This window comes from Phyllostomus hastatus, unplaced genomic scaffold, assembly GCF_019186645.2.
Source record: "Phyllostomus hastatus isolate PE091 unplaced genomic scaffold, TTU_PhHast_1.1 phas_scaffold_385, whole genome shotgun sequence".
NCBI lineage: Eukaryota > Metazoa > Chordata > Mammalia > Chiroptera > Phyllostomidae > Phyllostomus > Phyllostomus hastatus.
In genome coordinates, this window is record NW_025334026.1 from 1,831,636 (window position 1) to 1,858,429 (window position 26,794).

General features: G+C 44.7%; 1 protein-coding gene across 2 annotated transcripts in view; it reads right to left on the bottom strand.

The window, feature by feature from the left end:
* CPPED1 (calcineurin like phosphoesterase domain containing 1) overlaps positions 1-26,794 on the bottom strand; it is a 125,684-nt gene that overhangs the window by 12,105 nt on the left and 86,785 nt on the right. The gene's annotated exons all lie outside the window — the stretch shown is intronic.

Below are 26,794 nucleotides of genomic sequence, written 5' to 3' on the forward strand. Positions count from 1 at the left end.
CAGAAACTAGGGAGAAAATCCCATTTGCTATAGCAACAAGAAAAATAAAATATCTAGGAATAAACTTAACCAAGGAAGTAAAAGACCTGAACTCAGAGAATGACACAACACTGTGGAAAGAAATTAAGGAAGACACAAACAAATGGAAGCATATACTGTGTTCATAGACTGGAAGAATTAACATCATCAAAATGTCCATACTACCCAAAGCAATCTAGATTCGATGAATGCAGCAGATTCTTACATGGGCAAAGATACCTAAAGAGAGCTAGAAATAAAGATGAAAGAGGCTGTCAGTGAGCAGAGCCACTGTGTCCTGAACCTTCTCTCCTCTGGGAAAAGAGCTTTCCTCTACCCCTGTTACTATGAGGAACTTGACATTTTGGGTCCTAAACGAGAAGGCAGGCAATGATCATGTAGAAAGTTTACAAAGGGATGGTCAGGCTGGAGGCTATGTGGGAATTCCAATGTCAGAGCCCAGGCTTTCAGTCAGCCTTACAGACTTGAGTCTGCCTCGAAAGTAGGAGCATAGGAAGGACTCTCCACTCTCTCAGTTCTGGGGCAGAGTTCAAAGCTCTGAGTTATTTCTGGTTAGCCTAGTGAAAACTGAAATACAGGGATGAGAGTCAGGGTGGGAAGTGAGGCAGCCTCCTCTTGGGTGGGAACCAGAAGCAGAAGCCTGGTGAGTGTTTGGTAGTGGGGGTTTCTGAGTCTATTTCCCACCTCGCAGCAAGTGCAGGATCATGTTCTCCTCGTCTTGCCCCAAGGAAGGGCAAATACTGAGGCAGAGTGGGGTGAGAACAGAACAGGATGTAAAGGACTTTTCACCCATCATCTCGTTAAACCCTTCCGATGGACCTATGTCCTGAGGACCTGAGTCATCTTCATTTCACAGATGAGAAAACAGAGGCCTGGAGAGGTTAAGAAACTAAAGCAAAGTTGCATAGTAAGAAAACAGGGCAGCCAGAACCAGAACGTGGCTGCTCTGCTGTCAGAGCCCAAGCCCTCAACTGGCCTTGCAGATGCAGGTTGCGGCCTTGGGGACCTGTGGCAGGATACTGGACTGTGTGAGCCTTGATTTCCTCCTTTGTAAGATGAATGATGACGACATCTGCCTCATGGGTGGAGGTGCGGAGGAGAGTTTGGATGCTGGTAACAAGCACCCAGTAAACAGCAGGTGCTCATCACCCTCCTTGAGGGCCCCTCCAGAGCAGAGCCAGCTGTTCGCTGCTGGAGTGGGACAGACTCAGGTGCTGACTCTGGTCCCAGTCATGGTTCTGCCCCTTTACACCAGCAGGCCACAGGGACTTGTACGAAGTTTTACCCATCTGGGCTCTCTATAAGCTTTTGATAGGAAAGCATTGATTCATGACTCAATGGAGGAAGGGAATGTATTAATAAGTCATGGTTTCCCCAACGGGGGATTGATTTTAGCTGTGTTTTCCAAGAGCTGTGCAGAATTTCCATTTGGGCTGTTCATCAGTCATCTGGCCAACATGCCTCTATGGTTCCTTAATTGAGTATTACATATAGATTGTTTTTGAATTATGAACTGCAGTGTGGAGATGACAAGCATCTTCTTAAATAACCACCAGAATTCCCAGCAAAAGCAGCCCCTTCATCAGCAGAGGACGGCTTCTGTGGCATTAGCTTCATATTTATTTCTCCATGGTATCAAGTCATAAAGATGCTATAAAAGCTATTTTTAAGCTGCCTTGATTCAAATTCATTTCAAATAAATCAGAGGATTGGGATGTAATCTCTGTATAATTTAATATTTTAATATTGGAAACTTGCCTGGAATCAGTGGGAAATGGGAATCCACCTTGGGACAATTTTGATGTTAGAGACCTGCTTCCTGTGCCATAGTGTGACTTAGGCCTGAAAACTGTAAACCAGTTCAGACTGGACAGCTTCTACTTCCATCCTGCCAGAGTATACATACGTTTATGAAAATCTCATGCACCTTTACACTGCCAGATCAAAGAGTGAAAATTCTGCTGTGAATCATTAGTCACATCAAATTTATTCTCTCAGTGGTAAGGAAAAAAGTGACTCTAAAAAAAGAAAGAAAAGGAAAGTGAAAAAGAAAGGGTGGGTATAAATGTATAGAAAGTTGGTATTAATAACCTTTTCTGCAGGGAAACCATTTCCTCATCAGGCAGCTAAGAGGCTGCAGCCAGAGGCCTGGGTGGCCCAGGCAAAGGGGGAGGGACACGTGTTTCAGAAGCAGGGCTGGAAGGTGGAGCTGCTGTTATGAAATTGGTGTCAAGATTCATCCAGCCAGAGGTTCTTCACTGTTAAATTACTGGTTTGAGTTGCCAGTTTAGGAGTTCTGCATTCACTGAGTTTCACCAGCATGTATCTTTCCAAATGCCAAAGTGCCCAGGTCCAGGACTGCCAGGGAATATGGAGAGAAAAAGGCTGGTTTCACGTTCTGTGGGTGAGTCAAGATGCTGCTTCCCCAGCCAATTTGAGGCAACAAACATTTGCACCAGGTTCCCTCTGGGTGCCCGGTGCTATTGGGGTGTAGTGGGGCACCCAGACTGACCATTCCTAGCAATGGACAACTTAAGGCCTGCCTGCATCTAAATAGTAATATAAAGAGCTATTCATAATAAAATGCAGAAAGTGACAGTAACAGGGTTGAGCAGTGCTCTATTTACTGAGCACCCACTCTGAGCTGAGCACTTTGAATTCATACCATCTCAGTTAAGCCTCAAGAGGACCCCCATGAGGAAAACATTACCACCCCCGTTGAAGTCCACCCTGCCTAGTCTCAGGAAACTGTAACCCCCTGTGACTTAGGCTGAGTGAGAGACCTCTGAACCAGGAGCCACTGAGGAGACAAAACTTATTTCCCTGGCATGAACGCTGCCTGTTCTGTGCCTGGCCTCCTATGCTTGATCAGTTAGCCAATGACGGGTAAGATTTCCCATGAGGGGAACCATCTAAGACAGGCATGATCACGAGGAGGCCTCAGAGAAGAGATTCAGAGACTTGGGGCTGTGGAAATGAAGGGGTGATGGACTTCAACCCCTGCCCCCTCAGCTTTGTCAAAGCCTGAGTTCTTGTTTTTAGTTGTGAGAAATCCAAGTCTCCTGGTTGCCTTTGTCTTCTCTGTTGACTCAGGCCTGAGGAAATAACAAGGGCGGTGCAGCCCAGATCAGAGAGAGTGGACCCCCGGGGTAATCAGGTCTGGGACATAAAATATGCAAGATCCTCTGAGATCTGCTTGCTGGAGGATGCTATTGAATTAGAATATGAAGGCACGGGCAGGAAACAAAACTAGCCTTTTAGGTCCTGTAGTGATAAAACCCCAAACTCTGCCCAGAATCCCAGCAGGAGTTCTGTCAGCACCTTTGAAAATTACCTCCTTGTTTGATCTTCCCTGCCAGACTGGAATCCACAAACTGTGTCTGTATTCTTAATAAAAACCTACTGAGGCGGGGGCTCGGCGTGCTCTCCACTAGAGAGAGTGGCCACTTCGTCCCTATTTCCCCACAGGACTCAGTTGTCCCTGTGTATGTTTTTCTCGTGTTTTGACGAGCATCCGCAGCAGGGATGGATACTGCTGGCCAGTATCCTCCACAGCCCCCCACCCCATACAGGTGAGGGAATGAGGCACAGAGAAGTTAAGTGACTTGTCCCAGGTCACACAGCAAGGATGTGTACCTGGATCAGGCTAGACCAAAAGCAGCTGCTCTGTGTACACCCAGAGGTGCAAAGTGCCAAGGATCATAGCACTGCAGGTCCAGTCAGGAGGCTTCCTGGGGGTGGGAGGTGGCTTGGACCTAAACACACCCCTAACTTGTTCTAGTTTTTTTTCTTGTGTCAGATCTGAGACTTGAAGTAGAATCATGAGTACAGTGATGATAATAATAAGTAATATTTATGGAGAACTCACTATTTGTCACACACACTGTTCTCAGCACTGCACATGTTTTTAAGTCAGCTAACCTCCACAACATCCTCATGAAGAAGGCACGGTTATTATCCCAGTTTTGCAGATGAGAACACAGATGTAGAGACCGTAGTTTGCCGACCTCGGCCTGGAAGTGGCAGGCCGGGATCTGAACCCAGAGCCAGTGCTCCCAACCACAACAGCTGACAGATGGAGGTAAAACACAGGCACATCACGAATGGGGCATATGAGCAAAGAACAAGAGTCAGGTGTGTTCAGGAAGCAGCAGGAGCTAAATAACTACAGCGGCTCAGGCTCTGAGGCTCCTGCTGACTGGCCACCACCACACAGGTATTTTCCCTTTAGCATTCTGAACCCTCACCAGACATCCACCTGGGAGAAATTCTTATGTGTATTTTCCAGGGATGAGTGGCTGGCAGTACCAGGGTTCCAGGTCGGATGCTGGCTCAGGTGGAGGGCAGGGGAGGCAAGGCTGAGGGCTAGACCAGACTGGATTAGACGGAGGTGGACCTAAGTGCCAAGCTCAGGTGCGTGTCTGCCTTCCCTACGCATGGTCAGCTCAAAGCATCCCAACACTGCCAGTTTCAGCCTCTCACTCATTCAACACCCCCCACTCTCATTCCTGCTAACTTAAATGGGATGTTAAAGACATTTTCAAGGATCATTTGTAACTTAATTGACCTGTGGTCTGCAAACATTTTCTGTCAAGAGCCAGACAGTAAATATTTCAGGGCAGGGGATCTCTGGTGTGACTAGTCAGCTCTGCCCTCCTTTGGAACAGGGAAGCAGCCCCAGAAAGTAAGGAAACACGTAGGTGTGGCTGCAGACCAATAAAACTTTATTTACAAAAACAGGAGGAGGGCAACCCCCAGTTACTGGGGGGAAAGCATAGCATCTAAAAAAATACATTTGGGAGATCAAAATTCAGTCATGATTTCTTGATTCTTTAAAACTTAGAAGCTTCTGTGCCTCTCAAAAATAAAGAAAACAGTATTTTGTAGTTTAGTTGATAAAACTCCCTTCTAACCAGGCGAGATAAGTGTATTCACCCAACAAAGAACAGTGCTTTAATGAATACAAAACTGGTCATTTATTCTATGATCAAGAACATCTGTTGTGATGGTCAGAAAGAGACTTCTTTATCTAAAACTGAGAGGATCCACACCCTTCCTTCCATCTAAAAATGTCACTCAGACCTGAAATGTTAAAAAGAACTGCTTGCTGACAGTTTTTTTCTTGAAATTAAATAGCTAATGGGTTTACAGGATAAACATATGTACCAGTAAGAAAAACTATAAATTGAACCAAAATACAGTTTACACTCAATCAATGGAAATATATACTGTTGAATTAACTTCCCAGTTGTCCTTTCAGGGAGACGAGATAAAGTGGAAAGAGCTCTGTAGCGAGCAACACTGCTCAAGGAAATGTAATTTGAACCTCATGTGTAATTTTAAATTTTCTAGTGGCTATACTAAAGAAAGTTAAATAGTAACAGGGTAAAGAGACAGGGAGAGGGCTATAGAGGAAAGGAGAAGTGGCTACTACAGGGACAGGGTTTCTCTGTAGGGTCCTGAGAATGTTCTACAGTTCACTGTGGTGATGGATGCACAACTCTGTGGATATACCAAAAATCGCTTAATTGTACACTCTAAATAAGTGAATTGAATGGTATGTTACTGGTATGGCATGTCAATACAATTGTTATAGGGGGAAGAAAAGCAAAAAAGGGAACAGTGACCATAATAGGAATAGTAATAGCTATCATTTGTTGAAGACCTATGAGCCAGGCACCAGTAACTATGAATAAGCCTGATTGCATGCATTATTTTAAATTTTCAGCATTCTTATGGATTATTGTACATGTGGGCTGAGAGAGTTGGCCCCTGCCCCACCTCAAGGCGGGGCCACCCCTGTCGGGGATTGGTGCTCTAGAGCTCTGGCGGGATGAGGCGGAAGTCCCCCTTGGGTTGAGCACAAATCCTTGCTTAGCTTTGTTCCTTGCCTTATCCTATGTCCTCACTTCCCTGCTCCCTGAAGGCCCCCTCACTTGTCCTCCAACCCATCTTGAGTTCTGCTTTCAGGGATCCTGACCTAAGGTCACCTGAGGGCTCCCAGCCCCCAACCTCTCTCACAGCGCAGCCAGGGACACAGACGACAGTGTGGTGAGGGCCAGGGGAAGGGGGAGGGGCTGGGTGGAGGTGAGCAAAGGGGAGTGAGATGGGAGACATCTGCAACAATGTCAACACTAAAATTTTTTTTTAAGTTTACTAAGTAGAAAAAAAAATAAAGAATATCCTTAATCAATAAAAAATAAAAAGAATGAAGACTTTCTATTAGAGCTTCAGCTCACTCTTTTCAGTGGCTTTTACATTTTCCTTCCACGATTTATTTTTATTGCCTTTCTGCCTGCAAAAGTAATGCATGCTTTAGGAGAGCAGTCTGATTAACTGTGGTGCACACGGTACAGCTGTAAAGAACAAGGAAGATCGCCAGGAGTGATGTGGAATGATTGCCCCAAAATTATATGAATAAAGTGCAGAAAAATATATACATTAGCCTCCCTTTTGTTGGGAACAAGGAAATTAAGAACTAAATTTTAACCTTAATAGACAAGAACCACATTGTAGCTAAAAGGAAATGATAAGGGAGTCAAAGCAAACATCCTGTGTCTAGCAGACGCTCTCCCCTGGGTAGGCTAGATAAGCAGTGCCTTGTAGTTTTTAATGAGAAAATAGAAAACTAGCTAGCTAGAGCCAGGAGATTACTAGGTTAATGAACAAACAGCCTGCCTTCCCGCCTTATGAAAGAATGCTTGGTTTGAAATTCCCGCACGCGGTCTTTGTAAGCGAATTACTAACTGCCACGTCTGCTTCTGTATAACGCTTGCTTGCCCGCCCCTATATAAGAACGTAGTTGTAAGCGCTCGGCGCGGCTCTTGTTTGCAGCTCCTTGCGGGCACTGTGTCGCTGGACACTTTGAGAGTTCGCCCCTGCGCAGGTTAAACTTGGACAATAAAGTAATATCTTTGATACCCTGAAAGTCTCCGATATTCGTTCTCGAGTTTGCTGGATGCTACATCTTTCATGTAAGAAAAAAGGGAAATAAGAAAACACACACATGATGCATGCAACTGACCCTCAGATCAGGAAGAAATATATATGTGTAGTATCTCTCACAAGTAATAAAAAAATAAAGGAACTGTTGTAAAATGCCAAATAAATCTGAGTAAAGCGTAATAGATGGGTGTTTTTTTTACTTGTAGTTTTTCTGTAAGCTTAAAAATACTCATGAATAAAAAGTTAAAAAAAAATGCAATGCATGTTTGCTAAAAAAAAAAAAAGAAATGTAAAAATACAGAGCCTAAAAAAGGAGAGGGGAAATCTCTTCCCATTTTAGGAGTTCAGTGTGTATTATCCAGCTAATTTAAATGTCTGTACCAATAATACAGGTATCAGGTCTATAGAAATACACATATGCACAAATAGATGGCATTTCACAAAATGAGATATGCTATCTATGGATTTGCCACTTGCTCTCATTCTCCCATCAGTACATCACTTAGTTGTTCCACTCAGGACATACAGGGCTACCCTGTAAAACCCTGAAAATTGTGTTTCTTGTATGTAAAATCTAGGCTGTCAGATGGTTATTCCATATTTTAAATTGGAAGGTCCGGTGGGTTCAGAGATTTCGGTCCTCCTGGGACTGTGGGACTGCTCAAGAAGATGTGGACACTGAGAGTTAGTGCAGCTTCTGAGAGCCCGGGACCTGGCGGGGACCACCCTGGGAGGAAGGAGTCTCTGCCCGCAGGGCGGCCAGGCCTGGGGGGAGGAGCCGCCTGTTCCCTTTGCTGCAGGATCATTAGCACAAGAAGAGGCTCAGGTTAGAACGCACCTGAGCCGAGAAGCCCTGTCTCTCTATGTGCCAGGACCTGGGGGCAGGGGTCCATTATCCCATAGGGGAGCTGAGCCCCTGCCTTCTGAAGGGCGTGAGCAGCCACAGAAGGCTGAAGAGGGCTTCGTATCCGTATCCGGGGGGGACCCCATGGCCCTGGGCTGCTCACTGTTGGGAACACGAGTTCCTGCCTCTCCTTGTTTGGGTGCAAATGCACCAACATCTGGTCACCTCTGGCATTTGTTCAGATGTCTAGCCCCTGTGATGTGAAACAACTGGCTTGTATTAAGGATTCACAGCCACCTCCAGAGATTCCCTTTTCCTCTCCTTTTTTTGTTTTGCTTGGATAGAAAGTAATGGCCTACTTGTTGAAATGACCTAGACCCAAGGCCAGATCACATTCTATAACCAGAAGAGATGTCTTTCTTTCTTTTCAAAAACGATTTCTTTTGAAAAACTCTACCCCCAATTTCAACCCTTAAAAAATGTAAGTTACACTTTTCTTGCCTCATCTAAATAATAATCAATAAAAATTATATTCTTTCCTTTCAGGGCTCCTCTTAATGGAAACTACAATAAGGTGGGAGTGGGAGAGGAAGCTACAATTCACGATGGCAGAGAAGTGGATCAGGGCTGTGCATTTCCAGCTTCATCAAGATGGAAGAGGTTCTGCAGCCAGAGTCCCAAAGCAGAGTGACAGGGAGTGATTCACACCAACACCCAAAGGCAGCCAGGAGAGACCCAGCTCCTGTTTACAATGCAATGTTTCCACTTCCACCAGCACACCCACTAATAATAAAGGACACCGGCCTTCCCCACTTGGGAGTATGGGAGCTCTCCCACAATCCTGGGCACAGAACCGTGCAGCTGGGAAGTCATTCTCTCTGGGGCCTGTGGGCCTGTGGCTGCAGTGCAGAGTAGCACCCCACCGGGGACTCAGGGAATTATGCTCCTGCAACCTTCACTTACTCCCCCTTATTCTTTTCTACATGGGAGACTATGCTCAATTTTTCATTTAATTTTCCCCTTTCCTGATGTCTTGGAAATTCAAAACCTGTATATGTATGCCAGAGGAGAGGGTATTCTATTAGATTAATATTTGGCTGCCAGAAAAGCAGTGGCAGCTTAGGGTAGGGGTCAGGTGACACTGTAATGGGGTGCAAAGCGGGGGTTCCTGAAAACATTCCCCATAGCCCATGGTTGGAGAATGGGGAAAACGGATGATACGGCAGTTAATACTTTTCATAATAATGGCAAGTTAACAGCTAGTTGATATCTGTGCTACCGCCCAGGGCAAAAAGCATATGTGACCTTCAGAATGTACAGTGACTCGTGAGGTAGCTTGGGGGAACTTATACAGCATCTGCTGGAGAGGCTCCCGTGTCACAGGGTACTCTTGCCCTGACTAAAGATGGCAGCCAAAAGGAGGTAAAAGATATGGGGGAACTGGCAAAAGTAGCTCATTGTAGGAGAGGCAGATAAGAGGTCACGTAAGAAGTTCCAGGTCAGCATTTAAAATCAAGGTGGGCTAAAAAAGAAGGGGGCTGGTCTGCCATGAGGGCTGAGAGAGTAGGTAGCAGCCACGAGGAATGAGCCCTGAAGTAAGGAGACTCAGCCACATGGCCTGGGGTAGTGAGGAAGGCAGCTGTGCAGGCTGAGGAAAGGGTGTAAGGAGAGAGCTGATGGAGCTGTGTGGGGATCCGGCAAAGCTGATGGAGCTCTACAGGAACCTGTCAAACCGGGCACGGATTCGTGGGAGACGCCTGGAATGCTGAACTGTGGCCAGGTTTTACAGTGTAGACTTTTGCTTCTCTGAAAGACATACAGAGAAGCCACTTTCTTGGGACATGTACCTCCCTGGATTCCACCATGATATAGTGTAACATAGCATATGTTTCCCTGAACCACTACATGGAGGCTACATGTACAACATACCTCAGGTCCTAAAGGAGAGAGCTGCTGCAAGAGGATGGGGACTCGGAAACCGCAAGTGCAGATTCAAGAGGGGATAGAGGACTGTGGGCCAGCTTAAGAACAGATAAAGAAATGGGGAACTTCTGGGCACGTTTTTGGCTCATAGTCTGGTGGGGAGCAAGGGAAGTGCTGGGTCTGTGGGAGAACAGAGCTCTGAACAGGAGTGCTCCTGGCCCCCCTAAAGTTGGAATCCTGTAAATAAAACCTGTTTCCCTCAACACTGTTTTGTTGGGTCATGCATCAAGGTGCCACATGCAAGAGCCTCACTTTGCTCAATTACAACACGAGCTTGGAACTCAGGCTGCGACAGTCAAGCTGTTTGTGTGCCATGTCCATCAACCTCTCTGAGACTTAGTTCCCTCATCTGGAGGTAGAAATAACATCAACTACCCCTTGGGTCACTGAGAAGTTCAAGTGAGACTCAGCAGTGCATGAGGTCACACAGCAGGAAGCTACGTGTGACATACTCAGGCAGTGCTCAGTAATTATACCTTCCTTTCATCCTTTTCTAAGTATCTAAGAGATCTTTTTTTCATTTGCAAAAATTACATCTTTTTTGCTATTCATAATCTCCTCTTTAGGACATGGAGTATGGGGTACACATTAAGGTTTCCATGCAGAGTGGACAATTTTCTAGATTTCCATTCCCGTTTTCCATGGCCTACCTTAAACACAGCTGTCAGCACAAGAGGCTCATTAAAAAGATTGTTTTGACTGATGGCATGTTCATGTATCAAATTGGAAATCTGTCCAAAAATACTCAAGGGAGGTAGACAGGGGTGGCAGAGAGTCACAGAAGGGAGAGAGTTTTGCAGTGCTGAAGATGAAATTTACTAGGGAAAAAGGGCTCTAGTGGGACTTGAGCCAGGAAGGTCCCAGGAGAGTGTGCTGCAGGCATCCAAACAGGAAAGTCGTTCTAATAATTGGGGAAAGAGAGATTCTAAGCAGGCAGAGATTCCTAAGAGAGCACAGCATTCGCCAAAGTAGCATGCTTTTACATGGCCCTTTAGAAGGCGGCCTTCCCTGCTCACCAGCTGATGGCCACGGCCTTTGTCATAACCTCAGCTACTGCCCTACCTGCTTATGATTCCAAATCATTTCCAGTACAGACTTAGCTCTTGACTGCTTTGAGGACCTCTCCTCTGGACATCCCTGCAAATACTTATGACTCATGACTTTTACCCCAGTGCCAGTTTCTCTTCTTGCGGGCTCCCTGGGCCAGCAGGCACGGTCACCAGGTAATATAGGAGTCACTCAACTCCCTTCCTCGCCCTGGGCCATGTGTCCCCTTGGTTTTCCTGCATGAGCCCATTCACAGTCCCTTCTGCTCTCCATCCTTGGGTCAGTCTTTCTGCTTTCCAGTCTGCCCTCCCTTCTATCCCCAGATGTGTTAGGACATTCATCTGTCGGTGGCTTAAACCAGGAAAGGGTATAATTGTGTTTATTTATGATTGCTGCTCTATCCCATAGACAGAAAGGAGGTGAGCAGCCAGGGTGGTTGCAACTGCTTAAGGATTTCAGTAAGAATCAGGCTCCTCCTGTTTTCTGTTCTGCCATCCTCAGCTTGTGGCTTTGTCCTTCAGATTGCATAATGGCTGCATGGCTTCCAGGTATTATATCCAAATTCTAAGCAAAGAGAAGAGGGAAGGGCCAATAAAAAGCTTCCCCAATAGCTCTATTTATGAAATTCCAGGACTGGGTCATGTGACCACATGTAGCTGTAACCAGGTCTGAAGAGAAGTGCTTTCAGCCTTTCTTACTGCTGCCCTAAACAAAACTAAGGAAGGAAGTGAAAATGCATCCTGGACATACTGAGCAAGGCTGTCTTTCTAAAATGCAAGATCCAACTGTGCCACTTATCCATGAAAAACTTTTCCATGCTTCCCTACTGCCCTAGGGGCTGATTTGGCTCTGGTGCCATGTCATTAAATACCTGAGCCCCACTCGTACCACTGAGTGGCTTCAGTGTCAGCTCCAGTACCTGCTGGGCTGCTCCGTGGCTCTGATCTCAGCCCACACTCAGCCCTGTGCTGCCCACATCTGTGCGATGAACTCTTACTGTATTTTGTTGTGTATAATGTGCACATTTATGCCCAAATTTTTGAGGGAAAAATATGGATGCGTGTTATACGTGGGTAGTACTAATTCCGTATCTATGTTTTTAATTCTTTTTATTTATGCTTATGTGTTAAAAGTATAACTTTAGAAAGCAATAATGAAATCCATATGCAAAATAATATCCTGGAATACAATAATTGGTTTTGTCGCTAAATAAAAATTAAACATTTCTTTAAAAAATTAAAATGATTTTTTTCCCTGAAAGTTTGGGCCCAAAACGTGAGTGCATATTATACATGGGTATGCATTGTGTGCAGCAAAATCTGGTATTCATCCTTCAAGACCCTGCAGGCTCCTCTCCTCAGGGAAAAGAGTCCTGGCCAAGCTGGACCAAATGGATTCTCCTTCCTCCTGATCCTTGAACATTCCTCTATGTTTGTCCTACGATTTCTTGTTCCCACCTTGGTGTCTCCTACTGGCCTGTGAGGGCAGAGACCAAATATGTTTAACTGAATACCTATCTCCAGAACAAACAACAGGGCTGCTGCTCTAAAAACGGCTGCTGGATAACTGAATGGATGGATGAATGGATGGATGTGTGAAACTTGTGGCAGCTCAAAAGCTACATTTTTATTAGCTGTCCTAGAGGACAAACTCAAATCTCTCCTCTTTGCCAATATTATCTAAGGAGAAGAGTTCCAATATTTTCTGATATTGCAAAGCATTACCAAAGAGGGTGTTACCCTCTTGTGGGTAACATCAGGCCTCCTGATGGGAGAAAGTATGAGGGAGTGGAACGAGCACTGATTTTAAATCCTGTCTGATACTTCAATGCTTCATGATAGGCTCCCTTACCTCCCGGAACACCCATTTCCTCAGTTTTAAAAAGGGTGTGATAATAGATCCCTCTTGGAGTTGCTGTGAATCTCGGAGATGATGTGTTTAAAACCCAAGCACAGGCTCATCATTGCATACCGGAACACAATGTTTCTTTGGCACTGTTTTTGAAATAAGGTGTGAGCATGGGGTTCTTTCTGCCTTGCCATGGGAGAAATGCTGGTGATTCCTAATATCATACATTTTTATCTTTGCTAAAAGAGTCCTGATTTTGTTCTGGGAAATGTACTACTCTGGGAGGTCTTGGGCCTCATCCCCAGAACCAGGACTGAGGCAGCTGTAGCATTTCTGTTCCTGTGGCCACTCGAGGGCTGGGAAAGGGTGTGTGGCCCAGGACTGAATAGGGAGCTCGGGGAGGATGCCAGCTGGGTGTCCTGGGACAGGTACTATTTCTTTTAACACGTCCCTTTTTCTGCCTTTGGGGGTTGTCAAGTGATGTCCAGAGCTGTGACAGCAACCTGAAAAGGTCCAACCAGGAGAAGGGCCGCATGAAGAGCAGGGAGCCAGATCAAGGCAGGCCCTGGTCCCTGAATTAGCTCAACAGAGGGCTTGAGCCACCAGCCTATTTGCATGAGACAATAAACTTCCTTGTCTGAGCCCAGTGAGCTGGTGTGCAGCCAAAAGGAAGTAATCCTACCCTGTACATTTTAGAGCAGTAACTCCTTATGGGTGACCAATAATCTGGTTTTGAAAACTATATAAGCTGGCCTTTGGGAGCTCTTTCAAAATAATAGAGTTGCCTGCTCTCCAAGAGGTCCCAGGATTTCCCCAACAGGGTAGGATTCAGGAGGATTGCATGGAAGTGTTGTTTTGTCAATGATCTTCTGGACATTCTTTCCACTGCTTGAGAAATGCCTTTGGATGTGTGTGTTCAATAGGACCGAGGCAGTGCCGTGGCACGGCGGGAAGAGGGCTCTGCAACCTTAGGCCACGTTGGTAAGACAACTCGGAGGCAATTTGGAAACGAGAAACAAACAACACACTTCAGAGGCAGAGTGTGAGTTATTAAAATACCTAAAACACGGTCAACCAGAAGTGAAAAGATAGTATTTTTTTCCCTTCAATTTTAGCCTTGCACTTGTGGCTAGATAGATTAAGTGTGAAAAGTGCTAAATGGCATACATGTTTGAAAATCGATGGCTTTGTAATTGTTATCCTCAAATATATGTTAACAATGATTGATCTTAAGTCCCTAGACCAGGGGTCGGCAAACCACAGCTCACTGTCTGTTTGCTTGTAAAGCACGTGAGTTAAGAATGCTTCTCACCTTTACTAAATTGCTACATTTAGGTTAAGACATGTACCAATGTAATATTCTCAATTTTGCCTCTGGCTCACAACATCTAAAATATTTACTCTCTGGCCCTTTGCAGAAACAGTCTGCCAACCCCCGACCTAGACCTCATTAAAGGGATTCTTTTCATTATTCTTTTTTCATTTTTTTGAGAAACTGAGAAGAGGCAGATGAGTCCAAAAAGTAAGATAACACATTACCACCACCCACAGATAACAAATATTAACACCTCGTAATATGTTTTCACAGTTCATAAGAGAAAAAAATCACAATTTTATAATGTTTATACAATTACAAAGTCCCTTTACCACGCCCTGCTGTCCCAGAGGCACTTGGCTTTACTTCTGTAAGGATCGCACACCTCTGGCTAGAGGGTCAGTGACCTTGACAAGGTTGAAAATGGCTATTCCATAAATCTGACCCAAAGACAGGAATTGGGGGCACTAATCACAGTGCTTCCATGTACTGATGAATCAATCAGCCAAAAAAGCTTTCTTTCCCTTGAAAGTGGTCTTTGCCATGATGTCTGGGCTTGGCACACAACAGGCAACTCCAACTCTACCAGACTAGCTGAATGGGTGCCCCCAAAGCACACATTTGATGGAGTGATTCCATGCAGACACAGACATGAAGTAAAGGCTGTGATGAATTAAAGTAAAGGAAGAAAGGAAAAAAATAATGAAGGAATAAGAAAGAAAGAAAATAGAAAAGGAGGATAAAATGGTCATCCGTGGCAGCAGGTGGGACACTACTCACACATTCTTCAGGGAAACCACAACCCTATCCAACAAGTAGTTAGCAAAGTAATAACACATCTTCAAATGTGATTTATAGAGAGAGGAACTGAAATATTTAAAAAACTTTCTAAAGTGTCATGAAATTCCCATTTTAAGACTTATACTTTGATAGGAAGGCTTTGGTTCCTTTCCTGACTTTTCCCCCTAGACTCTGAGTTTCTTGAGAATTGAACTGATGATTATTATCTTTGTCCCCCAGTTTCCAAATGCAGAGAGCATGCACAGTAAGTGTTCACAAGTGCATGTAAGAATGTAACAGTAAGTAAGGCACCCCATACCAGTGGCAAGAACTCCAATAACTCTCCCAATGAAAATGCAGAACCTTGTCCACAACACACCATTCTTGTCATATTGTGCCTTACTAAGACCAATTTCAGGCATTCGTTTTATAAATTTAAAAATGTACAAGCAATATTTTAATTTTTTAATATATTTTACTGATTACACTATTACAGTTGTCCCAATTTTTCCCCCTTTGCCTGCCTCCACCTGGTACTCCCCCAATTCCCTCTGGCAATCCCCCCTAGTTCATGTCCATGGTGTCATACATGTAAATTCTTTGGCTTCTCCATTTCCTACGTTGTTCTTAACATCCCCCTGTCTATTTTCTACCTACCAGTTTGCACTTCTTAATTTCTGTACCTTTTCCTCCATTCTTCCCTTTCCCCCTCGCAACTGATAACCCTCCAAATGATCTCCATATCTATGATTCTGTTCCTGTTCTGCCTGTTTGCCTAGTTTGTTTTTTAAATTTATTTGTTGACAGTTGTGAATTTATTGCCATTTTAATGTTCATAGTTTTGATCTTTTTTCTTAAATAAGTCCCTTTAACATTTCACGTAATAATGGCTTGGTGGTGATGAACTCCTTTAGCTTTACTGTGTCTGGTAAGTACTTTATCTGACCTTCCATTCTGAATGATAGATTTGCTGGATAGGGTGATCTCGAATGTAGGTCCTTGCTTTTCATCACTTTGAATATTTCTTTCTAGCCCCTTATTGACTGCAAAGTTTCTATGGAGAAATCAGCTGACAGTCTGATGGAAACTCCTTTGTAGATAACTCTCTGCTTTTTCTCTCACTGCTTTTAGATTCTCTCTTTATCTTTAAACTTTAGCATTTTAATTATGATGTGTCTTGGTGCAGTACTCCTTCATCCATTCTTGTTTGGGATTCTCCTGGACATGCATGTCTATTTCCTTCACCAAATTAGGGAAGTTTTCTTTCATTATTTTTTCAAATAAGTTTTCAATTTCTTGCTCTTTCTCTTCTCCTTCCTGTAACCCTATGGTTCAAATGTGGGTATGTTTGATGTTGTCCCAGAGGTTCCTCAGCCTAGCCTTATTTTTTTGGATTATTTCATCTTACTTGTCTGATTGAAGGTTTCTGTCTTCCTTATGTTCCAAATCATTGATTTGACTTTTGGCTTCATCCTCTCTACTGTTGGTTCCCTGTAAATTTTTCTTTGTTTCACTTAGTGTAATCTTCATGTCTGCCTCAGTCTTTTTTTGGCTGTTGAAGTACCCACCGAGTTCCTTGAGCATCCTAATAACCAGTGTTTTTGACCTCTGCATGTGATAGATTGCTCATCTCCATTTTGTTTAGTTCTTTTCCTGGAATTTTGTTCTGTTCTTTCATTTGGGACATATTTCTTTGTCTCCCCATTTTGACAGCATCCTTGTGTTTCTAAGTATTACATAGAGCTGCTTTGATTCCCTGTCTTAGAAACATGGCCTACTGTAGAAAAGCACACTGGTAAACTGGATGGGGCAGAGCCTTAGGTAATCTCCAGGGTAGGGCAACAGGTATATACCAGGTTGATGGAATCTTGAATATGGTGTAGCTGCTCTGTGGCTCTGTGTGGGAGAGGACTCAGAAAGGGAACAATGCTGCTGCCCAACCCCTGGAGTTTTGTCTGGGAGGAAGCTGTCACCAGACATTTCAGTTTCTCCCTGTATGCCACTGGTGCCCTTCCAGCTTCTGCCTTGGTGCTAAAGCCCAGAGGAAGTGAGTCTGCGGAAGTCCTAAATCCATTGTGCCTCCTTTAAGAGAAGACTCCTGAGAATCCCGCAGTTTCTTCCACAGCCTCAACCCCCACTGGTTTTTACAGCCCGAAGTTATGGGGACATATCTTCCTGGCACTGGAACCCTGGGCTGGGTGGTCTGTTGTGGGGCTGGGATCCCTCCTTCCCATGGTATCCCTCCCGATTTTTATCTATCACACATGGGTGTGAGACCACCGGATCCGTGTCTCCACTTCTCCTACACATCAGGATGGGACTTCATTAATGCCTTGGTTGTTGGGTTTCCATACAGCTCTTGATGATTTTCTGATGATTCTTGGTGACAGCTGTATTGTAGTTCAGTTGTAATTTTTGCTGTGGTTTCATGAGGAGGCAAGCAGTGTCTACTTACACTTCCATCTTGACCAGAAGTCCTAAAGTAAGACACACCTCTGCTCAGGAATCCAGGGAAGGGTGGGAGCTGCCCCTGCACTCCAGCGGAGTAGGGCAAGGCAGAGGCCTGGGCACCGTGGAGAAGAGGGGAAACGTGCGTCACGGAGAGTGGAGCATGCACAAAGCGGGGGTACAAGCAAAATGGTGGCACACCACTTGCACCCATAAACAATTTTAAGATTTAGGCTTGTTTGTGCATGAAGTAGTTCATCACAGCAGTATTTATCACAGAAAATAAGTGGAAACAGCTTAAATGTCCAATAATGTAGACAGTTCAATGAATATGCTTTATCTATATAGTACAAGTTACCTGTGGTTTGTGGTCAGAATGACATGAGATAATAAAAAGTATGACATAATCTATGCTTCTAAAATGCTCAAATGACATGACTTCAGTTGTATGAAACGAACTTTTTAATAACAAGAAAACGTTGATGAATGGACTGCTTATAAACCAAGCCGCCTACACAAAACACCCCAACCCATGCAACCAGGCAGACAGCACCTTTGTGTTAAATCACAAGTCATACTAAACACACAAAATATCATAAAGCTAAGAAAGTGATGCTGGGGAATTGTGGAATTACGGGGAAGTCACTGACAAATAAAGCTCTGGCAGAGTAAACACACACTTAAGTTCCTGAGAAGGGCAATAACTAGATTATTGACAGATTCAAAAAGAGACCCTTAGGAAAACTGATGAACCTGCAAATAGTTTTTTCTCTTACAAAAATGACCCTCCATGATGCTGCTGCCAGCACCCAATGTAAGGTGCAGGATGCTGCCAGACAATTATTTTAGACAACTTTGGCCAAGGAAAGAAAGCCGACATGCGATTTGTTCTCTGCTCATTCTAAGACTTGACACATATCTGCAGTAACAACCAACACTTTATCAAGCTGAAATAAACTGGCTGGCATAATTCGTCTTTTTATCAAGATAATGTCTCAAATCAACCTTTATTTTTATTTTTCCACTACTTTTCTATGAGCTATGGTCCCCATTTTTTAAGTGAGCTTTGGCAGGAGCCCATAATCCTCAGAGCCCAGCTGAGCTTGTTCCCCTGGCCAGCCCTTCAGAGACCCGTGGAGGTGGTACAGACACTTCCCTGTTTCAGGAAAAACAACAAAAATAGCATCTTGACTGCAGAAGCCACAGTTCACTCACTCAAGGTGGAAGAGTGAACTCAGAGGCTTACACTAAAAGAAAAACTGCTGGTTGCTGAAGCCAGAGGGGAATTCCATGCCCAGTGGATTCCCTGGACCCTTACTCTGCAGACCCTTAGACATTCCCATTCTAACCTCTGCATCTGGCTGAGCCAACTCTTTCTCTGAGACAGTACCTTAAGAAGAGCAGGTAGAGAGTGGGTGTGGTAGGTAAGCAGATGGGACTTGCTGGCCTGGATCCTCTTATCTTGCTGTGAACACCAAACCCGATGCACACTCCACTCACTACCCTGACAGCAACGTGGTTCAGAAGCCAGGCCCCAGAGTCAGAGCCCTTGATGTGAGTGCAGCTCTGCCTCTTCCCAACTGTGTGAATCTGGGTAAGCTGACCGGTCTCTCTGTGCCTCAGTTTCCTTGTCTATTAAATCACAGTGGTCCTCGAAGCATAGAATTTAGTAAGCGGCAATTATACCAATATGTTAATTGTGTTTTAAATGACTTATAGAGTAACACTGACAGTCAAGGAAGGTGGTTCCCCTATGGTTTTTAGCACCCACAGGTGGCACATTATGAGGCTGCCTCTGGGACATGGCGCCCTAACAGGGTGGGCAGAGCAGCAGGAGAAAACACAGTTGCCAAGACCTGGATTCCAATTCCAGCAACACTCCAGCGATCCAGCTTTTAACCTCTGACCCTCCAGTAGGTCAGAGGTATGAACTTGTAGAAAAAGAGAAAATGTGTTTCTTACACATTGGTTTAGCTAATGTTGTCATTTAAATATTTTTATAATGACATTGATGACATTAAGATGGATGATATTAATAGCACTACTGACACCGTAACAAGATTTTGGATTATCTGTCCTCTGATCCCTGCTTCATAGCTCTGTGACCCAAACAAGTGATTCAGCCTCTAGGACTCGAGCTTGCTGGTCCGAGAAGTGCAGAGAACACCAACATCCTGTGGGGTCGCCACGCACACTGCAGCGACGGTCAGGACAGCACTGCCAGTACTGCGAGTAAGAGGAAAACTGAGATTGTTACGACAGCTCTCAAGAAGCTTGTTAACTGTTTGCCTTTTTCAGGAGAAAAACTGCTGTATTAGCTGTCTTTCTTCAGTGTTACCACAGAGGAAATGGGATCACCATCCCTCAAGGGAGCCAGAAGTGCAGCCCCTCCCCAGGCAGGGTGGCCCAGGTGGAGGCACAGGGCTCAGGCAGCACTGCACATGCTCCACACACGGCCTCTGCTACCTGCTCCTTCCTGCTGTGTGCCTGGCATCCTCACCTACACTGCAGACACTGTCAGTGTCCTTGGGGTTGTGACAGGGGCATGAGGAGCCTCATCTGCACCAGGGGGCTTTACACAAATGGGTGCCATCCTTTCACTCCCACATGAATCATCAATATGCAAACATTTCTGTTAAGTAAAATAGAAAAATAAAATGAAAGCAGTTTCTAGCTTATTTTACGTAGCAATACCCTGAATTTGTGTACTTATACTGTGGGATATAGTGGGGGTCAATACCTCTTAAGTCCAATAAATACAAAATACCCTGAGCTAGTCCAGGAAGTAAGAGTGTTCAGCTAAGCAAGGGATATTTCAATTAAAAAAAGTCCAATAAATACAAAATACCCTGAGCTAGTCCAGTAAGTAAGAGTGTTCAGCTAAGCAAGGGATATTTCAATTAAAAAAACTATTTATTGATTTTAGAGAGATCACGGGAGGGGGGGAGAAAAACATTGATTTGTGGTTCCACTTACTGATGCGCTCATTTGGTTGATTCTTGCATGTGCCCCGACTAGAGATGGAGCCTGCAACCTTGGCGTAGTGGGATGAAGTTCTAACCAACTGAGCTACCCGGCCATGGCTGGGATATTTCAATTTGACAAAGGAATCCCACTGCTCATTTGAAAATGACACTAATTGCTGTTTTTAAAACATGACCTGAAAAAGAGAGGATATACTATTTTGACTTGATAAGCAGACACCACTGTTTTCCATGCACTTGGGGCTCCTTTTTGAAATGTTGCAATGGGAGTCTTTCAACAAGTTTTTTAAATTTTTAGTTTAAGTGTGATCTATAATACCAGAGAAGGACCATTATTTGTTTTGTCCCTTTCTGTCCCCACTGCCCAGTACCGGGCCCAAGCTATCTGCTGAACGAATGAATGTTGACTTAACTCTGGGAGCCAGCAGCACACATTTACACATGCCAGATTCTCAATTTATAAATATTTACCATCAGGCCTTGATTTTAGCTTTAATTAGCCCAACTGTTAGGGATACCTCCAAAGTGGGAAATGTAATCCATCACTTCACACCAGATGTAGCTTCGGCAGTTGGTCTTTTATCTAGTTTTATAAAGAATGAAACACAAACGTCAAATGACTAAAGCATGATGTTTTATGCTGAATTGACTGGCAAAATGAACACAAGACCAAATCATAAAAAATAATGAGGGGAAACTCCTAAAAGTGATATCAAAAACTCTGATTCTACACATGCTTAAAAAAAAGACAGCAAGTTTTCACTTGAAAGTTGGTTAAAAAGAGAAACAAGTAAGACAGTTCTTTAGATGCATTTTAAACAGAGGGTATCATAATATGATTGTCATTTCCTTATGAACACACAAGCTAGATTCAGAAAAATATGACTATGAAGTTATGCATTCAAAGGTGTGTTTACTAACACATTAATTGGCAAGGTATGTGCTTTAAAAAATAAACAAAGAGTCATTCTGGCTGGTGTGGCTCAGTGGGTTGAATGCTGGCCTGTAAACCAAAAGGTTGCTGGTTCAGTTCCCAGTTGGGGCACATGCCTGTGTTGCAGGCCAGGTGCCCAGTTGGGGGTGTCCTAGAGGAAATCAGTCAATGTGTCTCTTCCTCCCTTTCTCCCTCCCTTCCCCTCTCTCTAGAAATGATTAAAAAAAAAACACCTCAAATTCTATCACTAAATTCCATAGAAATTTTCCATTTAGTTCAGTGCTTTCCAACATTTAAAACTAATATACCCTCTAATACACCCTTTAGATAAAACTAAAAATAACATGCAGTCCTCATCCACCCAGAAAAATCTCAGATTCCCCACAACTGTATCTTCCTAAGAGCCAACAAGTTTTTTGTGTAGCTTCATTTACTGTAGTTTGTATTATGAAGAGTTGCTAATTCCTTTCTTTTTCAATTTATAAAGTTATGGTAGCATACTGTAGGCATGTCCCCAAACATGCCTGTCCTTGCCTGGAGGGTCTCATGGGCATTCACAAGATCCTGCCCCCTCCTGCCAGCACCACCTGGGTGAGAAGCCCAGCTCTAACTCAAGGACAAAGCCAGACCCCCTGCCAAAGCAAGATTACCTGCTGGCAGCTCTCAGCATGTATGACAACAAGCAACCCATATCAAGCACGTACCATGTTCCAGGCATGGTGCCAAGTGCTTTTATATACCCCGCACTCTGTCTGATTGTCACACCAACCCCCAGTCAACAAGCGAGAACACTAAGGCAGAGAGGTGTTCAGAAGCGCATGTGGAGCCACTCACCTGGGGAGCAGCACCGCAGGAGCGGAGGCCAGGCCTGTCTAAAGTCAAAGCCTGTCTGCTCGCCCTTGGTGTGACACGGTGTCACCCATCCCGTCAGCACGAACACGTCACCTGGCACCAATTTCCGTTTTTCCCTTACCTGCATACTACCCATATTATTATTTACCTACTACTTTCCTTAAATTCGTGAGCTAGTTATATTTTTTCTAACACATCTTAAAATAAACAGTCAACTGTTAGATGTTAAGGGCCTCTATGTACCCTTCCGCCTCCACCGCACCTCCAGCTACATCATGGGCCTCCCATGGGACGTGTCTCACGTGGACACATTCTCCGCAGAGGAACCTGAGTCTAGTTCTGGGCCATGAGCCAGGCAGCGCTCACAGTGAAGTCACCAGAGCGTCCTGGAACAGGACGTGTGCACAGTGTGGACGAGGTCACGGGGGAGAGCAAGAGTGACACACTGTGAGGGGCACGTTTCTCTGAGCTGGGAACAGGAACACTGTGGCCTGTAAGCCCACCCCCTGCTTTTGTCAATGAACTCTCACTGGAATGCAGCCATGTCTATTTGCTTCACGTGTCCTCTGTGGTTGCTTTCACGCTACAAAGGCAGAGTTGAGTAGTCGCTGCAGAGACTGTGGTCCACAATTTCTGACTCCCTGCTAAAAAAGTTTGCAAGTTTGCCAACCCCTGCTCTAGGTAATGCAGTTCCTATCCACAAGTCAGTTGGTAAACACCAATCCACAGGTAATACGAACATTACCTATGATTCTTCTGATAAAAGAGATTTGAATCAAGTTTAAACCAGTTCCATTTAACCAACATTAATTTATTGAGGGACTACTATGGGAGTCTTGGCTAGGGACTGGGCTTAAAAAAGGTGAACACAGTTGGTATCCTATTTCCTGAAAAAAAGCCAGGACATAAAATAATTTCAATACAATGTAATAAGATGCTAGGAGTATGATCTGGTGTTTTCTTTTTCCTATAAAGTGAAACCTGGAAACCTAACTTTTTGTTCTTTGACACTTTGAAATTCTTAGGCCATAACCTTGGGCTAAGAGCTCTCTTTCTCTACTTTTTTTTTCTTAAGCATAAATACTAGGTATAAAACTATAATTCTGTGAAATTATGCATTAACTTTTCTAGGAGAGATCACTTTTGGGGATTTTTCATAATTGCCAAATTCACTCTGGGCTCTGTACTACACAGTCTTAATCTCTGCGGAAGAAAGGAAAAAGCAAAAGGTATTGAGACAGCAAGACGAGCAGTTAAAGAGTTAGACTTTTGTTTTTTAAGGTTGAGTTTTCAGACTGGAATTTATATTAGCTGGGTCACATATTAACTAACCTACTGCTGGAAAAGGCACTCGAGACAGAGACAATGGCCAGGCTCAGGCAGGAGTTCTTTATCTACTATCTGTCCGTGCAGCTCCAACTAGGTCTCAGGTGAATCAAGGGGAAGACCACTTTGAACATCCCGTGGATGTGATGAACTCAGTTATCCTCAGGCAGAGCAAAAAGAGGACAGAAAATAACGGTGCCGCTTGGTGTCTGCGCGCCTGTCCCGCCCTGATGACTGTTTGTTTGTGCTGGCTAATGACAACGTTTCACATCACACAAAGAGGGTTCTTTATTGAGCTTCAGAAAGAGACACAGAATGCATCCGTTTCTAGGGAAACTTGAGCAGAGAGGCTCGCAGGCCTCATTCGGAGGTCACATCCCCACACACAGGGTGGCCCGTGGAAGAGTAACACCCCTCCTACTCACCTGCCTCATCCCATTTGGAAATTAATGCAACAATGTGAGATGATTGTTGATGTTCGTTATTAAATCATTTATTCATCCCACACAATGATTCAGAATTATTCATTAAGCTTGCTGGAAAGAAGCTGGGTTTTACCTCCAAGGTGGTTTGAGGAGGCATGTGCTCTTTAAAAGGATATTTTATAACAACACAATTATCATAATTAAAAGCTACCCTGGATATTCTGATGAGCTTTTGACATATTTTTGAATACTGGCATTTTAACACAAGGAGATAAATGAGACTGAAATAGTACTGGGGAATAATATTGCTGTGGAGGGAAAAGACAAGGCAGTATGAAATACCACCTTGCTATCACTGCCCCCAATTTTATCATGGTCTTTGAGTTAATTAATTTTATAAAATGTCACTTGAACTTCTGGCTTTCCAAAATGAGCTCAAATTATATTGCTGTGACCCAAGGAATCTGCATTACTGAGTTATAGGTGCATACATCCCCTATGCCAGCCCACCTACCTGAGCTCCAAACCAAGCGGTCACTCAGCCTGCCAGAGCTGTGCCCCATCTGATCCAACCTCTTCCTGATGTTGCCTGTGGTTTGTTCTGTTTGAAAGGCCACTAAGCTAAGAGCCTGAATGGTTAAGCCACTAAAACTGACAGGTGACTGCAGCAAGAGCACCCATCTCTCTGGTTTTCCTTATAAGCAGCTCTAGGTGAAGATCCTAATGCCAGTTGCCAAGAAGATGACTCCTTCTCACACGTGAAGGTGGTGCCTGGTGGGAATATCGGGAGCCACTTGTTAAGAGAGAAACTGACTGCTTAGAGAACCTGGATGTCCGCATGTGGATCAGAGCAGAAAGATGCACAAGGCCAAAGGACTTGGAGGCCACGTGATGACACCCGGAACGCACCATGCTAAGTGTGGGCTCCGCAGAAACACAGACTTGGTCTGCTCTGTGCCTGGCACACTGGCGCTTAGGTCACTGAGGGAAGGAGTGTGAGTCAGTTTCAGTCCTTCGTTGATCCCGGAAACACTGATGAGGCATTTACTATGAGCCGAGACCTGAGCCAGGCCTCCTGAATGAAGAGGTGACTACAACAGCATCTCTGTGTTCAAGGAGCTTAGAGTCTAGTGGGGGATTCAGACAAGTCAAGACATACAAATCTGCTGGATCAAGGAAAGCTGAGAAGTGGATGGGGCCAGGGAGCACCTCATACTGCAGGTGTCAGAGGTGAGGAGGCATTAGCCAGGTGAAATGCATGAGGCAGAGATGATGGGAAAGGGTGAGGAGCTGGTCTTATCCTGGGGGTGAGGGGGCGATGGAGCTACAGCCCTTCAGGTTGCTAGGTGGAGACAGACTGGAATGGGGAAGGGTGGGGCAGGGGCACCACTTCAGAGCTGTTGTCGTGAACCAGATGGTGGCCTAAAGGACTGGACAGGCTAGAGAGATATTAAGGAGGTAGAATTAAAGGCATGTGACATATTAGAGTCTTCCTGGACAAGGGGGTCCTACTGGAGACAGTCCATCAGGGTTCCAGAACCTGATGCCATTCAGAGTAGAATAAGAAACCTAGATCCCTACTCTGTCTCAACCAACCTCCTGATTAAAAATTGGGGTCCTATGTTGCTCTGCCTTCAGGGCTGTGCTGCTAGGGCTGAGGGGAGCATTTCAGTCTTGCCCTGAATTATTTAATTGGCATTCTTGTAGTAGATACTAGTTTCTGTGAGTCAGTGCAAGTGGAGTCCGCCTCCAAGACAGACCAGCTCTGGGTGTGCCAACAAATCCTTCCTGAGCCTGCAAGGCAGCCAGCCTGACAGGGGAGGTGGCTGGTGCATCCCAGATATGAGGCCACCCTCTGGGGTTCCTGTGGGGGAGCAGCAGGCTTCCCCGAGGGTGCCTTGTTAAGAGCTGTGGGCTCTCTATAAATATCTACAAGTCTTAATATCTGGGGTTGCTGGGGTCCTCACGTGCTCCATCCTACGGTGAGAAACCCAGAACCACATGCCACTTAAGACTCTTGTTGACAAGACTGGAGAACAAAGAGTTGCCACGGGGACAGCCTTTGCATCACTGAACATTTGATATGAAAGGAATCATTTCAGTGGCATTAAATGTTCTCTCTGACATTATTCTCTGTTACAAAATAGTCTCCACGGTGGTGCTGATGCCATCTTGACACTTTATTTCCTTGTCATCAAAATGGTTTTCTGCACCAACTAAAGCACAGCACAAAATCTCAAGGCCCTTAATAGAAATTTTCTAACTTCATCTCCATGGAACAGTTGGAAAATGTCTCCAATTATGCAAGCTTTTTGTAAAATGCCTCAAAAACACAGAAGGGCCTATTGTACTTTTCACAAGTAAATGCGAACTCATTTAATACTCAAAGATGAAAAGAAAAGTGTCAGGATTTTTTTTTTAATTCTAATGAATGACTGCTACTTGGTTAGCCCACCTCTCTCTCCTTACCCTCTAGCAAATAAATGTAAATTTTAGGAAAGTCTGATGAAGTACACTCCAGAAAGATATTAAAGGAGGGATTAAGCCCAAAACAAGGCACACCAGTTGTCAAAACTGGAATCTTGCCAAGTCGTGGTACCTCAGGGGACCGGCTCAGATCGCACCACTTTTCACGACAGGGACACTGCACGTGCTGCCTGGAGAAACGAGGCGCGTGCGCGAGCACACCATCAGAAACTGAGATCTCTGCAGAAGGGCCTGCGTCTTACTTGTGTCTGTGTGTACGCAGGCGTCAAATGCATGACCAGTTAAAAATGTAGCACAGACTAACACGTTTAAGTTAAGATCACCCCAAATACGTTTCTCTCCCCGGGTCCTGGAGAACTCAGCCTGCTCTAAAGGAAAACTGATGAGGCCCCAGGACCTGCCCACCGCAGCCCCACCCCAGGATTTCCCAGGTGACATCTAAAGGAGTGCGGAGCTTGGCTCTTGAAGATCATCTGCCCTTGGACAAGTTCCTGCTTCTTGGAGACATGAGAAAAGGTGTCCCCGGCAGCTCCCTTT